Here is a 17,108-nt window from a genome sequence, read left to right as displayed (position 1 = left end):
TTTTTTGACATTAGGACTTAAACCAAAAAGTCAAAAATATGACTCATTATCCTGGTAACCCCCCAAATTTGTCAGGTCTTTGTCAGAACATCACCTTCAGTCACTGCTGACCCATGAACTGTGGAATTCAGAAGCATAGCAAGAGATGGGAAAATAGAGGGATTTAATCAATATATCAAAGCTTTGCTTTAAATACGTCTCAGTTCTCTTTGCATTATTGTATTTTCATAGAGATGCTTGGGAATTGATGAAAATATATGCCTTCTCAAACATAAAGACAACATTATTAATCACTATTGGTTAGATACATGCTTTAAGTCTTGTTTTCCTTGGTTTTACTGGTAGGTTACCTTGATGTATGTGTGAATGTGTGTTTGTATTTACACACATACATATACTTGCATAGAATTTTTTCCCCCTTATTCCTCCAGAAAGCATGTATGAACCTGCCCAAGGATATTTTCTGTCAAAGAATTTTTCTGGCCTACCACATTCTTTAGTAGCAAAGAGAAACATCTGTTCACCTAGAGTTTTCCTCATTTCTCTCTTCCAGGTGCTAGACCTTCACTCCGCCCCCCATCCTAGAAATAATGATAAGAACTTTTAAGGTAAATTCAGCTTTCAAGTAAACCTGCTTCTGAACATCTAGAGCTACAGGAAGAAACTTGAGAACTTTTCTTTTTGTTCAAAAATAATTCTGAATTATTTCTCAATTTGGGTTTTAAAAAATGGCTGTAACTTAAGTGATTATACTTTTGATCGAAAGGAAGTTTTATCAAATTATAATTCCCTGGGGAATATTTTATAAATGAAGGTGATTTAAATATTGTTAAAATGTGAACGAAAAAGAATCATCGTTCCATTATTATAGGAGATGAGACACAAACTTCACCTTAACTGTGGTTCCATATGGACTTCGCCCAGCATCGTTTCTCCTCTGACATCTTCCCAGTCTTCTACCCCTTTTCTCCAGCACTCCCTTTCCCTCGTATTTGTCTTTGTCTACACTCTTGACAGTTTTAGAGAGCTCTTACTGCTAATCCTTAATGCATGATTCCTAACCCTCACCCAGACAACTTTTAGCCCATGCCCACCCCAGCCCCTGAAAAAGAATATAAAGATCATTTGGAAAAGGTGGAACATAGTGGAAAATATGAGATTTCGATCAAAAGATCTGAGTTTGAGCCTTGACTTCATCATTTACGCACTGTGTGACCTGAGAGTTTTCTTAACCTCTCTAGATTTAATTGCTTCATTTGTAAAATGAAGACCCATAAAGAATTGTTCTGAGATAATGTATGAGAGGGTAAACTCTAAAATTCTGCAAAAGTGCTCATTTATTAATACATTATTACTAATTCAGCACCATCATTTTATAGAAAATGAAGGGAGATGAAGTAACTCTTCCAGGAATGTAAGGCTCAAATTTTTATTGTTCATTTGACAATTGAAAACCAAAGCATGTAGTGTGAATCAGATGGAAATGCATGTGCTGGCAGAAGATATAAATCACTGTAGGCTCAGAAGTATTTCTCTTTTCTGTGACTCGGAAATGTTCTATGGTAAACAGAGTATACGCTTGGCATTCATACAAGGAATCATTTTACCTAGTTTGCCCCAAATTACTTACCTAAAGCTATTCAGCTTTATGGTTCCTATGTTCCCATTTTAATATGAAGTGTGTCTGAGATTACGCAGAGGAGTTGAGAAGGTTCTCAGTCTTGATTTTAAAACTGTATGTGGGTGGAGGTGGGGGCTGCTTGCAGAAGAGGAAAATGAAGAGATCAAAGGGAGGGTCTGAGCTGCTCCAGAAAGAATCAACTATTTCACTTAAAATAGGAGTAAGGCCTGCCCGTTAGGGATGTATGGTTCAAAAGCATCAAACTCAATAACAAAGTACAGGTCCTGTGACCTTTACCTCTGTTGAGTTGGAAAAATCAAAACCATTTTGATGAAAATCACGAGGAAAGTTCACATGGATGAATTAGCGAGACCTGGACAAACCGATTGAGGTCTTAATGACAGGCAACAGTTGAAACTAGACACATTCCTTTTCTTTTATTATTGGACATATCTCACTATACACTAAATATTTGTTGAATGCATGAATAAATGGAAGAGTAAGTGAATGAGTAAGTGAACTAAAAGAGTTATGAATGAATGGGATTTCCCTGAACTTCTGAGAGGTGGAAGCTAGAAGGCAAATGGAGCAACTTAGTTGGGCAATAATAAGTGAGGGTGAGCTACCAATGTGCTGGGTTAGAGATTCCAAATGATTGCTCTTTAGAAACATATTTTAGCCAGACAGGGTCAGATAAGAGGCTTGCCCTACAGCTGCATAGGTGGTAAGCAATTAAGGCACCTGATGCTTAAAGAGTTTGTGATATTCTTGTACTGCCCCAGAGACAGTATAGAATAATGAGATGAGTGTGGGCTCTGGAGTCCAACAGATAATTTTCAGTTCTGTTTTACTAGCTTTGACATGGGCAAGATATTTAACCTCTCTGACCTTCAATTTCCTATTCTAAAAGTGGGCTAATAACACCTACCTCATATGAGTATTGTAAAGAGTATTTGTAAATCTGTCTGTAGATCTCCTGGCATGTTCTTCAATCTTGGGAAATGTCAGTTGCTTTCTCCTTTCCTTACTCTTGAACAAAACATCAGCCACACCTCGAGGATACAGACATGTTAAAAATTAATGAAAAATCCTAACTTCTCCCAACATTCAGAAATTCGTATTTACTAACCAACACTAGTTTACTCTTATAAAATCCAACATGTACATTCTTAAGCATGTTTGTGTTTATAAACACACTACATCAAAGACCTGCTTAACACAAACTTCACCTTATCAATTGCTCCATGTGGACTTCACCCAGGATAGTTTCTTCTTTGACCTTTTTCCGGTCTTCTGTCCCTTTACTCCGAGTTACTTTTCCCTTGCATTTCTTCTTATCTACTCTCTTGTCTATTTTAGACAACCCTTGCTTCTAACCCCTAATGCCTGACTCCCACCCCTCCCCCACAATCTGAAGTCCATCCCTCCACCCAGGCCAACAGGAAAATTATTAAGTTCCATGTTTTCTTTCTCTATCATTTGCCCCAATTTGTCATTTCTCTTATACTTACCAAAGCCAATAAAACCCTCTTTTTCTCTCTCAACATTGTCTCAACCCCTACCTCCTTTAGTTTATTATTGCCATTACTATCCTTACAAATCTTGTCATTATTTTAATGTATTTATCTTGGGTATATGTCCTTTTTAGTATATGGTCTTTGAAGTGGAGCTTTTTGAAACCCAATCTCATGTAGTCACTCATCTTTCCTTCCCCAGCAGAATCATTTGCAGTTTTTACTCTTGAGGCTCCCCACACCCCACATACATACACCTCGTCCTTTTAACCTTTCATAGAGTTTTAGATTAGAGGGTTTGCTCCTTTCTTCTCTAGACTCCTTGAAATATTCCTCCTTGGCTATCATGAATACTCATGTTCCTATTTTGAAGATATTTTCCTCATTCCACGTCACTGTTGATAAGAATGGGTTACAGAGTAGTACTCCACCTGACTTCATCTGCTCTTTGAGAAATGAAATCACAAAAAGAATGTCAAGTGTGTATCTGAGCACTGGGTCAATTCTGTTGTCGTTTAGCCGGTGTGTGGATATTTGTCTTCCATCCCTGCTCTCCCTCACCATGGTGTCCATTCTGTGGTTTGTATCAGGAACGCCTTTCTTTTCCTTGTTCAGCCCAAGCAGTGTCCATTATACTCCTATAATTGTGTCACTTCAATTTCTTTCTCCTTTCATTTTTTTATCCCCATTTTAGATTATAACCAGTATGAATCCAGTCTCAGGTCTGAACCATGTGATTTCCTCACCATTTGATGCTCAGTATTTGTGCTATAAAAAATATATGTTTATAATGATCATACTATACGTTAATTCTGTCTGCAAATACATCTGTGCCTGTAGTTTGCCTTGAATGCCCTACTATCTTTGAGCAGCTCTTTCATTTATTTTTCTTCTTGCCTCTTTTGGTTATTGTCACATGTCTCTTTTTCTGAAGCTGCTGATTTTGGCTGATGTTACTAAGATCTTTAGGAACTGAATATTGTTGAGGGAGGTATTTTAGCTTAGGTAAATCTTGTGATTTTCCTCAAATTGCACCATATCAGTAGTGGGCACCCAGGCAATTGCATAGAAGAGACTCAATTAATATTTGTTGATTGACCGAATGAATCTCCTGATCCTTCATTCCATTTTCCATGCTCAGCAGCCATTTGGCCCAACTTAATTCTTTCATTCTCTGTGTCTTGAGAACTGTGTCAGGAGAAATGTGCCAGAGAAACAAGTCCATAAATAGATCATTACTCACAGGGAGAAGTGCCAAATAGCCTTGTTCTGTATCCAAGAAAACATCGGGGCTCCTGAAAAGCAAAATGAAAAATGACAACTGAGTTTACCATTTCATTGGGAAGACAAAAACATAGACGTAAGACAGCGTGATCCTTGATCTAGTGAGTGTTTGAGGTAAGATGAACCAGGCCTGCCCTGAGGTAATTGAAAACCACAGGGATTTTAGAGCCATTTGTGTAAACTTCTTACTGAGACTCATATATTCATATAAAGTATCAGAGAAGAACACAGTGCTTTGGCATATAAGCCTGCCCTGGAGAAATGAGACTCACAATGAGATAGTGAATAAACTAAGTATCCTTTTTCAGGAAAAGATTTATTTTCTAAGGTAAACTATGCAGAGTGATGTGATACTGTCTTACTTCAAGAAGATTCTTAGAAGCATTGATTTTATAAGAGGAAATATGCATATCTCCTAGTGCATTTGCATCGAATGCTCATACTTCAAGAGCCACAGGTCTTCAGAAGCCAGCTAAGATTTTGATTCAGAGCCTATGTCTAAAGAGTGGCCATTCACTAGAACATGGATGATGAAGCTTTGAAAGATAGGCAAATACTAGCAGTATATGTGGCATAGAATGGGTAAATAAACATGCTATCAAAAAACGCTACCAGTCGATGAGAAATAGACAATAGTAAAATGAGCAAAGGGTACAAACAAGAAACTCATAAAAGGTAAAATGCAAATGGGCAATAATATATCAAGGGGAGTTCAGTGTCATTAGTAGATAAAGAAAAGCAAATAAAAATTCAAGATACCACTTGCAGCCACGAGATTGGTAAAAAAATTTAAAATATTGTTTTTGTTCAGTGGTAGCAAATTCGCATATGCATATACTTTGTACACTATGGTTGGTTTTATAAATTATAACCATTTCAGAACTTAATTGAAAAATATTTCAAAACCGAAAATACACACACTTTTCTCTCAGTAATCTGAATTTGGAGAAGTTATTTAAAGGAAATGAGAGAATGAGTTTTTAAAGATGGATATGTATGTTATATATCCACTATTACAGCATTTAGTAGTTAAAATATCTGAATACTTAACAATAGTGCATTGAATAAATTATGGAATACTAAAGAAATTGGAAAATTACGCCAGTTTGGAAAATGTGTCTTTATGTTTATTCACCTGGTGAAATGGGATGTTCATTACCCTTTGGTAAATGGAAAAAGAAAATTAATAATAATAGTAGTTAAAACATTCATATTATTTACCATAGTGCCAGACACTATTCTGTTACATATATTACTTCATTCAAGTGTCACAGTATCAATTGACAGTTGAGAAAATAAAGCAGAAAATAAAATGTAGTCAGGCTAAATGACTTTCAAGGCCACATAAATATTTAGTGGTAAAACTAGGATTTAAACCTCTGTAGTATGGCTCCAAAGCTGGCACTCTAATGGCCATGGTGTACTTCTTCTCAAGTGACAGTTATTGTAAAATTCCATTTTTGTATTAAAAAATAAACAAAATAACCACATATACATATATATGTATTTATCTATACATATGTATGTTAAAAGTGATGCTTCTAATAAGAGCCTTGATTATTTTTAAAAACAAGATAGTAAGTGAGATCAATTTGCCTTCGAGTTTATCACACCCAACAACTAAAATCAAAGCCTCCTTAAAAGACTCCAGGAAATTCCAGGATCTGTGATTTTGTGTTCTCCGAATTGATTTGAATGCTCCTCAGTGTCATTTTTGGCAAAAGACTTATGTACTGAGAGAACTTACTGTCCACTCTGAGTAGAGGGGAATCACAGAGCAGTTGTTTAAACATGAAGTTATGAATGTAAAAGACAGAAAAACAATGAAAACTAAATTTTCCAAATATGATTTGGGTTTAATTTTTTTGATACCGGTATATATGAGGAAGATATCCCAAATGAGTAGCTGCTGTGTTTTCTGCTATTTTAGTTGTTCCTGGAAGAAAAAAAGTATGAAGGGATAGGACCTGGGATGGGGGATATTGTAAGAATACTTTGAAGTATTGTGGAGTAGGATAGAAGAAGGGTCCCAGGAGAGGGAGGGTCCCAAAAGATGATGAGAGAGTACTCAGTGGATCTTGTCTTTCTATTGGTAGTGCTAAGTCGATAAAAAGCATATTTATGTGTCTAGATTGGTCCAAGTTGATGCCAGTTAATGACAGTATTGATTGATCGTGAAACTAGAACTATTCTACTTCTAAAACCTGAAATTCTGAAACAGTTGTGTACTACAGCCTCTTAGCCTTTCATCTCACTGCCTCTGCATTGTCCTTTTATCCATCACCTCTTACCTGGACTCAGCCTTCTCTTCATAAATAAAAGGTTTCACTCAAACTCTACTGACACTCTAGATTCACTTAGGCTGTTTCCTCTCATGGCTTCCTTTACATGGTCCTGTCTTGGTTTTCCTTTTGCCTCTATGCCTCTATGGCTTCTATTTTCATCCTACTTTTCCTGCCTTTTAATACTGATGTTGATGAGCCTCCAGTCTCAGCTTTTCACAATGCTCCTAGTATTGTTTCTGTTTTTTTGCCACTGTCCTAATTAAGGCTATCATTATTTTTGCCTGTATTTTTTTCACTCATCTTAATTGGTCTACTTCTATTCCTTCCAATTCATTGTAACTACTGCTGTCTGATCTATACATATGAAATACATCTCTAGTCACGTCACCGCATTCCTCAACAATTTTAGTCGCTCACCATAAAATCCAGGCTCTTCATTTTGACATTCAAATCTTTCAATATTAAGCCCTAGGCTATCTTCTCTATCTTATCTTCTACCTGCTCAAGCCGCATAAGACTTCTTGCCTTTCTATAAGCATGCCCTGCATATTCCTGCTCCCATGTCTTAAACCTTCTTGTGCCATGCGCACTTCTCAAAATTGTAACTATCCTTCATGACCTACTAAAATCTTCTCTACCTTCCCAGATGCTTCTTGTCAGAAATAATAATTTTCTACCTAATTTTCATATTATAGTCTGTTCTTCTATTAGTGCTCATTTTATTTTTGTTCTTGCTTTATAGCTATTTTGTACATGTGTTAGTCTCTTCCCTTCATTGTGCACCTCCTTGAAGATAGGTAGTGTTTATTTTTTAATTTAGAGAGACAGAATATAAGTGATTCTAACACCCAGATGGTGATAACCATGGTTAACATTTTGATGTATATCCTTGTAGGATTTCTTTATGCCTACATACAGTGCTCTTCATTTTAACAAGTAATATGATATCATAGTATACTTATTCCTTTATAACCTGTTTGGTTATAACCAATGAATTGGCTCCAAATGATAGTTAAGGAGTTGTACTAGTAACAGACTGTCTGAATGCCTGCTTTACTACTTAGTAGCTAGGTGAATTTGGGCATAATATTGAACTTTTCTTTACTTCAGTTCTTTCTGTAAAATAAAGATAATAATACTTCTTATGCTTGTGATAAGGATTAAATTATTTAATCCACATAAAATACATACCATAGTGTATATGACATAATCATATAATAATTTTTACTTGCTATTATTATAAAACTATATCTTGAATATCACCTTATGGACAATAAATATGGTCTAAACCATTGGTTTTCTAATGGTGGTGATTTTGCCCCATAGAGGATGTTTGGCAATCTCTGAGACATTTTGCCTAACAAAATTGGGGAGGAAAGGATGCTACTGGCATCTAGTGAGTAGAGGCTAGAGCTCCTGCTCTTATAATGCATAGGACAACCCTCTATGACAAGGAATTATCTGGCTCTAGATGTCAATGGTGGCAACGTTGAGAAACCACAGTCGAGAATGTTCAGGGCCTCAGGTGGCACAGCTGACACGACTGAGATGACTGGGTGGCTGGGGCTTCTTTCTACATTGTCTTCTTCCTGTAGGAAGCTAGCCTGGGCTTGTTCACATGGTGGCGGAAGGTTTCCCAGCAGTAAGACAGGGCGAACCCCACTTTTCAGTTCTCTGCTTGCGTTGTTTTCTAATGTGCAATTGGTCAAAGCAAGACCTATGGCCAAGCCCAGATTCAAGGGACAGAAAAATAGACTCTACTTTTTGAGGGAAGGATCTATAAACCATTGTGGATTTTTTTTTTTCTTTCAAAAATCTACCACATAAGATGGATACACTTTTAACTGAGATTCATTCTGCCAAACTGCCTTCTGGGAAGACCATAGCGATTTACTCATCCAATAGTTGCCTATATTTCATTATCTCACAAATACTTCTAAGTTGGTGGTAAAAAGATATTAGCACTTAGAGTCTTCGATCAGGTGGAAGTAAAAGGGCAAGATAGAAACAGAGCAAATTAGATACTTTATATTAATTTATTTTTGATGTTTCCATTCAGAAGAGCCCAGATTCACGTGGTAGACAGCCTGATGGCATCTCAACTTGGATATCACACAGTACCTAAACCAGAAGATGGAAAAGGATTCATTTCTTCCCACAAACCTGCTTTTCCTATAATTCCCATTTCAATTAATGGCACCACCATTATCTAAGCCAGAAACCCAGGTCTCTTCCTGAAATCTCCTCCTCCCTTACTTCCCTTTTCAATCTAACTTTCCATTACTTTACCTCCTAAATGTCTCTCATATTGATTCCGTGTTTCCCTATTGCCATCAGCACAGGATTAATTTATACTCTTATTACTCCTTGGTTCATTATAGTATCCTCTGTGTCCACTATCAATTACTCCACCACACCCACCTACTTTAATTCTTCTAAAGTTATGTTTCCAAAATAAAAATCAGACCAAGTCAATTCCACAACAAAAATCTCTTGTGTTTTTATGTACTTTGTAGAATCTCCATATCCTTCAGAGATTAAGTTCAAATTCCTTAGCAGAGCATTCACATCCCTGCTCCAGGAGAAAGGATAATACTCCACCAACCTTACAGGATTGTTTAGATAAATAAATGAGATAGTATGTGTATGTTGAATAAATGAATGGGTGTATGAATCAATAAATGAATCAGTGAATACAAAAGAAGTCCTTCTGTGTGGCTGGAGTAAAGGATTTGGAAGTTGTCAGGAAAAGATGCAGCTTAAAGGATAGTCTGGGACTTGATTATAAATGGCCTTGTGTACCAGTCCAAGAAGAGAGAATTTGATTCTGTAAGAAACAAGGAGCATATGATAGACTCTACTACTTCCAATAATCTCTATAAAGGGAAATATCAAACCCTATTTACAGTATATTTCAGTATCAAAAATGATTAGCTTGAATGTTCTTTTCCATGTTGAATCACAATTTCCTATTTATTAATCTTCCTAATAAATAGCCTGAAATCTATAACCTGACTTTCACAAAGATAATTCCCAAGATAATTTCCGGGGCCCCTCTCAAGCATTCATTGCTTTGGGCACAACCTCTGACCAGTGTCAAAAATGATCCCAGCAACATTTCCGAAGCCTGTTGATGACACAGTCAATTGGAACAAAATCCAAGATGGTGTTGGTGTACCGAAGTCCCGGTGTGATATTTCTATTAGGCCTTCCCACCTGCCTTTAGCCATGCTTTGCACGAATCTTGTACTGCCCTCTTTTAGACCGGATTTGATCTTAACAAGGACTTACTATCTGCTGCCCTGTGATCTCTGAGGTTATTAAAAATTGATTTCTTCCAGTGTCTTTCCCTGGCGCCAGCCACTGAAATCCTTGACTGTCAATGGAGGGAGAGAATTGCAAACAAACAGACAAACAAACAAACAAATAAATAAAAGGAGCCTTCTTTGTTTCTAGTCTCTGACTCCTGCTAGGCTGCAGACCTATTCCGTGCACATTTGCTATGTCAGCCCAAAGTGAAGCAGACAGAATGGGAACTGAGGAGGGCCATTAGGAGCTGACCCAGCAGGAACCTGCTAAGGAGAGCCACTGGCCCTCCTGTGAGTATGAAAGTAGGGAGGGTCTGTGGCAGGAGTGGAGTGGAGGTGCTTTTTCCTTTGCTTCTCAGTAACAGTGTGGCCATTTCATAAACAAAAAGCTCCATGTGGACTGCTTAACCTGAGCTCATCAGTTCAGTGTCCAGGATTGGGAGTCCCTTTTAGTTAAAACCAATGATTGGATAAAGAAGGTATTGTAGGAATGGGGGTTTTCACACTTTGAATAAGATCAAGTTCTATTTTCCCTAAAGAATCTGCCTTCTGTACAGCGTCATCTGTAACATTAGTTTGTTTTTGAGTTTTTAGGCTAACAATGAAAAAGGTCTTAAATTTATTAGTCCTTCTTCTCCTATGCTAATCCCGGAAACATCCTTTTGATACCCATCTAATAAAGACAATCTCTAAAACCAAATAGTAGACTGAAAAATGTTATGAGTTCTTATTCAAGACAAGGCTTACTTTTAATTCTCCAACTGAGACAGTCATATTTGTCTTTCTAAAAGCAGTTTGCTCAAGTGTTTTAAGTAACTCAAAAGATCAGTTTATTAATCCTTATAGAATTGGATTAGATGCTCTCATTTCAAATGCCAGCTTTATGCTTACTCATTGTCTTGAATAATCTTAAATATTGTTGCTCTCTTCCTGCTCCATTATTTATGTAATCACTAGCCCTTGGTATTCTGCTTCAGGTCATATAAAATCACTTACAGATATTTTCAACAAGCACACAGAGGCCCTTTATGCCATAATCCAATTTGATGGGTTTTTTTCCCCCTGCATTACCTCATGTGGGAATTCTTGTTTAAACTTTATTGATCTGTCTGGTTTATTGTGCTGGGCTATATGTTTCCACATCACATGGGTATGATGGAGTGGTATAGTGAACAACACATTTTGAGTCTTTTGCCAGTGGACACAATTAACTTCATCTCTTTTGAGCAGTCAGTTTAAAGTCATTGTTTGCTTAGAATACATTTGCTTATAAACAAACATTGTTTGTTTACATGATGTAAATTCCCCACAGCTAACTTTCTCCTCTATCTGTAGTTGGCAACTTCTACTCACACCAGCTATTAACACAAAAGCAATAATAATAGCAGCTTCTATTTATTGAGTCTTAAGTGCCAGATTCTGTATAAACGCTTTATATACATTATGTCATTTAGCCTTTAGTATTCCAGGGAATTATGCACTATTATTATCAATCATCTTCAGGTCTGAAAAGAGAGGCCCAAAGAAGTTGAATAACACAGCAAGTACAAGTTAAACATCAGGATCCAAAACCATGGTTTTCTGACTCTCAAACCTCGTAATCATTTTATTATGTAGGCTCCAAAGGTAACCTGTTCCACCTTACAGTTGTGAAAACATTTTACCTTAAACATCTTTGAAATCTGTCTTCCTGTAGTTTTTACTCATGGGTCTTATTTTGAGAATTTTGGCTAGGTGAAGTAGCTTTCAGTTCTCTCTGTGGGTTATTTTTATTGGCAAAACATTCCTAATTCTTTTTGAAAGTATGTATTGGGCACCTGACCCATGGAATTATATATCTCCATGGAAGTGTTATTCACTCCTCAAAACCACATATATCTTTTATAGAGACTGTTTTTCAATGTCTCTCCTTCATCTTGGTATTTTAATAATACTGTCTTGGGTTATTTCTGCCCCTTAATTCTTTTTTCTGGTCACATGTTTCTGGCAGATCTGGACCAGGCTACACCTACAGCATCCTCTCTAAGATAAGGGCACCTTCAAGTTCAGCTATTCCCAAGTCATCTACAGATTCTGAGATCATCTTATGGAGTCAGGAAAACTCAGTGGAGAGCCAAGGAATCCAGTCTAATTTCGGAAATCAGATCGCCTCATTGCCAAGTGGGGCTAAGATCTTATACCTACCCATATGTATTTGAACTTCCCAATTAGAATTAAATTAACATCAAGTCAGAATTTCAGTCCTTGGCCCTAAGGACTATCTGAATGTAACCCATGATAAAAGAGAATAATAAATTTAAAAATCTACCTTTAGCATTCTATGAGAGATCCTTGTATGTCCCTAGTGTCCTTTTGATTCTGAAGATTTCTAAGGCTGGTAAAATTTTATTTTGACAGGTGCCTGGGGGTCATTTAAGATTTCTTAATCCAGTATTTGAGTGGTCATTCAGCTCTTGGGTATATGACATGGCACCATCTGCAGAAGTTACTGTCACTTATGGTGACCCTATTACTTTCTGGGCTCAGTTGCCCTAGGATTTGGTTGTCAGTTAAGAAAAAACGGCTTCTGATAAACTTTATTGAATCACAAGACTTTTTGTACACAGTGTCTTTTGCTCAGATTTCCCAAAGATAAATGTCCACGCTAATCCCTTCTTCCTTTTCCTCTGTGGTAACTTGTCAGGGTATTTAGAAAGCAGTTCAAAGGTCCCAGATCTCAAGTTCCCTCTTTCTTCTCCTTTGGGCCACACACACCCTTGTTCATTTAACCGAGGAAGCAAAGAAAGGGAAGAAGCAAAATTTCCTCTCAGCCATAATAGCAAAAAGAAGAAAGATTCCAGATATTAAAAATGCACTGCAGAACAATAATGAACCCACCTATTACGATATAAAAGCCTGAACCACTTCATCTCTCCAAGGTTATAAGTTTCTCCTCCAACTAGCTAGAGTTCCCAGGCCCTGGAGGGACAGAAGACAGGGAATGTTTCTCTACTTTCTCAGTACCAATTTTTTTTTTTTTTTGGCAAGGCAACCCTTGGTTGACCTCACAGATTGCAAAGACCTTGTCAGTTTACAATTCCTTATTTATTTTATTTATTCATTTATTTATTTTTTTATGCCTACAGCACCTGATCTTCCTAGGTGGTCTCCCATCCAAGTACTAACCAGGCCCGACCCCACTTAGCATCCGAGATCAGATGGGATCAGACTTGTTCAGGGTAGCATGGCCGTAAACTCTCAGTACCATTTTTATTTTATATTCCACACATGGGCTTGTTCAGGGTAGCATGGCTGTAAACTCTCAGCACCATTTTTATTTTATATTCCACATGTGTCTTGTAATGGAGAGAGCTGGAGGGAAGCAAGGAGAGCTTAGCTTAGGAGTGGACTGAGGAAGGGCTCTATACTTTACTCCCCCAAGCAGAGATTGGGTAGAGGGTGACGAAGAAAAGATAGGTTTGGGGATATAAGAGCAGAGGAGACTCACCTCTCTTTTCCTAGGTATAACCTGGGAAAAAGCTTGATTTCAGAATTCTTCCATGGTGCACAGAACTGCCAAGGACTGGTTCAGGCCTTGATGAAAACTTTTGGGGGCTTCTGTCAGCAAAGGTGGGTTTGTGTTGACATCCAGCATAGTCAGACCCTGGACTCCCTTGTGGACTACTAGTCCTGATATTTTGTATTGACTTCCTCCACTCCCATCAGCTCCATCTGCCTGATGGTTATAGGAGAGCTATAATAGGAGAGGAAGAAACTAACAAGTGCCACATGATGCCAGCAGCTAAATGAGCACACATGAGATATCTTATGGGAACCACCAGACATACCTGAGTGAGACTCTGAGGGGATTAGGGGTGAGGTTGCTTGCAGGTCCTGCCTAAGTAAATTGGGGCAAGAACCAGTGAAATTTTATTATAACTACCACGATCACATATGTTGGTGAAGCACGGAGAAACTCAATGATCTCAAATTGAAATTACCAAACCCCTATTGCTAACAGAAGAGATACAAGCACATGAGACTATGTATTCTGTCTGAAATGGCATAGGGAATAAGGCCTTTTATTATTCTTTGTAATACAGGTAAAATAACATTTTGTATTTCATGACAATATCAAGCATTGCATAAGAATTTTAAATTTTCTTTAAATTTTCTATGTCATCACATTTATTTCTCACTGATCAATTAGGTAACCCTCTGATTTTATGAGAGACTACTGATGCCTAGAAAAAAAGAGTTGCTCGACTTAATGATTATATTAACAACAACAACAACAACTAAGTCCCAGGTACTCCGCTAAGAGAGTTGCATACACTCTTTTAATTCTTTAAATTACTTTGCAAAACGAGCATTGTTATTTCCATATTTTTGATAAATTAGGGCTCATAAAAGTTAATTAAGTTGCCTAACAAGGTCAAATAGCTGAGGCAGGGTTTAAATCCATATCTCCCTGACCTCAAAGTCTACACTTACGGCCACTTGCTATTGTGGTGGAGACAGAACTAGAACTCAGATTTTCTTATTAACTGTAAAATAAGCTTTCTATCTGTTTTGCCCTCAAAGGAGTTCTTCATTGAATGTAAGGTAGATACACTCTCAAATAACTTTTTTGTGTGTGAGCTTTTCATTAATATGCATCAAATGGAAGCTTATAATTTTCAGATGGATTCATTTCTCATTTTGAGTGCTTTCATTAATTTGAATATCAAAGCATTTGCTTGTTTATACACACTGAAGAATGAGCTCTCTAAAAAGAGACAAAAGCAACTCTCTGAAAAGGTTTTGGCATGTTTTTATGAGTAAAAAATAGTTTGTATGAATCATTCAGGGTTTGTGTGTGTTATACACAATAAACCCAATGAACATAACAAGTTAAATTTATGAATTAAAGATCCGGTCATTCATCAGCCACCTGTCTGCAAAAGATTTTTGAATTCTGTGTATATAAAATGCTTTCTATAGTCACATAGAGGGAATATACAATATGACTATAAAGTAATGAGATTTAAAATATATAAGAATTTAGATAATCCTTACCACAAATTTTCTTTAAAACATGTTGAAATAGTATATTAAGTATAAACCCTCCTCTCTATAGCAAGCTTGGAGGGACTTTTTATATCTCCGTGTGTTTTCTTCTCTAATCATCTTACTAATTCCTCATGGCTGGATTTCTGGATCCTTCTTTATTCATTAGGCTATTTGACCTTTTCTGCATTATTGAATATTGTTAGTCCCTCCTTAAATTCTCTTTTCTTCAAATGCTCATATCTCTCAACCTGCCTTTCTCAGTCTTTTCAATGCCTTTTCATTCTCCAGTCTTTAGCAACTGTGGTTACCCCGTGCTTTACCCTTCCTCCCTCTACATTTTTTCCGTGAATGACTTAATCAACCCTTAATTTCCCCAAACTCCCTTAATATGACTCTTCCACTTTCATTGCTCTAACTCTGTTACCTGTCCCAATGGAAAAAACTTCTAAAAACATGTCTCCTTATTCTTAGCCTCTCCTTCATTCCTACTCAGTTTCCATATGTCTCCAGAGTCATCTTTCCGAAACAGACGGATCTATGCATTACATTCCTCAGAAATTGTTAGTGAATCCCGTTTCCTCCCAAAACAGTACGATTTGCTATAGGCTTCTGAGGGAAAAGAGAAGCATGGAAAGGAGTGGAGGGAGTAATGCAAGATGATGTGTTACACTCTGGCCACTGCTTCACAAAAAGCCAAGAGATAGTTGAATGGCATATCTGTCTACTTGGCCACATGGTTTATCTTCAGAACAGCTTGTTCATAGATATTGTAGCTCAGAGTGGGCTGTAGAAGTGAGGGAGGAGGTGAAATTTGTCTTCTTGAATCCCTGTCATCTTTTCGTTCTCTACTGTTGAAAATCTGTTGGAGCTTAACTCCCCCTTGTTTTGACAATCAGCCCTTTCCATAGTCACTCAGAAGTAGGATCTTGTGTTTGTTGTGTGGCAGGAGTCATCAGTGAGCTGGTTGGCCCGACTACATGTTGACAGCCAAAGTGTATTCCTGTATTCCTGAGCAAGTAACGGTTTGGCTTTGGGAAGTAGACTCACAGGCGTGTGCGAGGTCCCTTGGTTGCTGCCACATTAGAGGTAAAATAAGCAACTGAGAGCCTGGGAAGTGAGTGAGACCAAGAAATATAAGGAGGTAGATGAAGTGTGTCCAGTATAATGCTTAACCTCAGTCCTCAGCAGGGAACAAATGATGAGATTACGTTTTTTACCTATCAGATTGGTAGAAGCCAAATTGATAATATCTAGGGTTGGCAAGATTGTGGGAAAACTAATATTCTCACAGAGAGCAGCTGGGCGCCCACCTTGAATAGTAAGAAATGTATTCATACAGTGGACTGCAAAGAGCTTTAAAGGGCATGGTCTGGTCTTTCTCTCTTTCTGAACTCAATTGACTACAGAGGTGAGTGTCATTCAGGTAGAGTTAATTGTCCCTTGTCTATGTTCCCAAAACATGTATTGCATCATCTTACAGATTGTTCTATTCTCAAAGGTGAGGGTGATGTCATATTTATCTAGAGACCTCAATATATAATATCATAACTGGTACATAGTGAAGGTTCATTAATGTTTGTGGATGGATGAGCGGATGATTGGTCAAGTTCTCTGGAAATCAGTTGAGCTACATTAGGAGGACAACCCTCTACAGCTTCTCTCAAATCTAAACAAAATCTTCAGGTGAGAAAATCAAGAAATATGACATGGCTGAGTCTAGGATCTTCTGGAGAGACAAGAACCATCATGCCATTTGGAAATCACTTTGAATATTCATAAACAGCTGCATTTTTGTCGTGCAGGTCGTGTAATTGCTGGGGTCAAAGCTAAGGAGTGAGTAAAAGCTAGAAATTGTTAATGTATACATTTTCTACTACCTGTCAATCAAATTCTGTCTTTCCTAAGTATTTCTGAGATGCTCACAGTTATGACAAGGTTTGATGTGTGTATATGTGGTATATGATTTCCTTCATAAAATCTGAGAAATTTAAGCAGATGTTAAAGACCACATTAAAACATTAACCACCACAATACAAAAGTAAAAATATCTTCAGACTCACAGATG

General features: G+C 37.4%; 1 protein-coding gene and 1 pseudogene across 2 annotated transcripts in view; one reads left to right on the top strand and one right to left on the bottom strand.

Moving 5' to 3' along the window:
- The window catches only part of PLPPR1 (phospholipid phosphatase related 1), a 214,874-nt gene that overhangs the window by 10,867 nt on the left and 186,899 nt on the right, over positions 1-17,108 (top strand). The gene's annotated exons all lie outside the window — the stretch shown is intronic.
- LOC112479464 lies at positions 13,129-13,247 on the bottom strand (annotated as a pseudogene).

Source organism: Pteropus alecto, unplaced genomic scaffold (assembly GCF_000325575.1).
Source record: "Pteropus alecto unplaced genomic scaffold, ASM32557v1 scaffold114, whole genome shotgun sequence".
NCBI classification, from domain to species: domain Eukaryota; kingdom Metazoa; phylum Chordata; class Mammalia; order Chiroptera; family Pteropodidae; genus Pteropus; species Pteropus alecto.
Note: the sequence above shows the minus strand (reverse complement) of the source record. Positions and strands in the feature narration are given on the sequence as shown.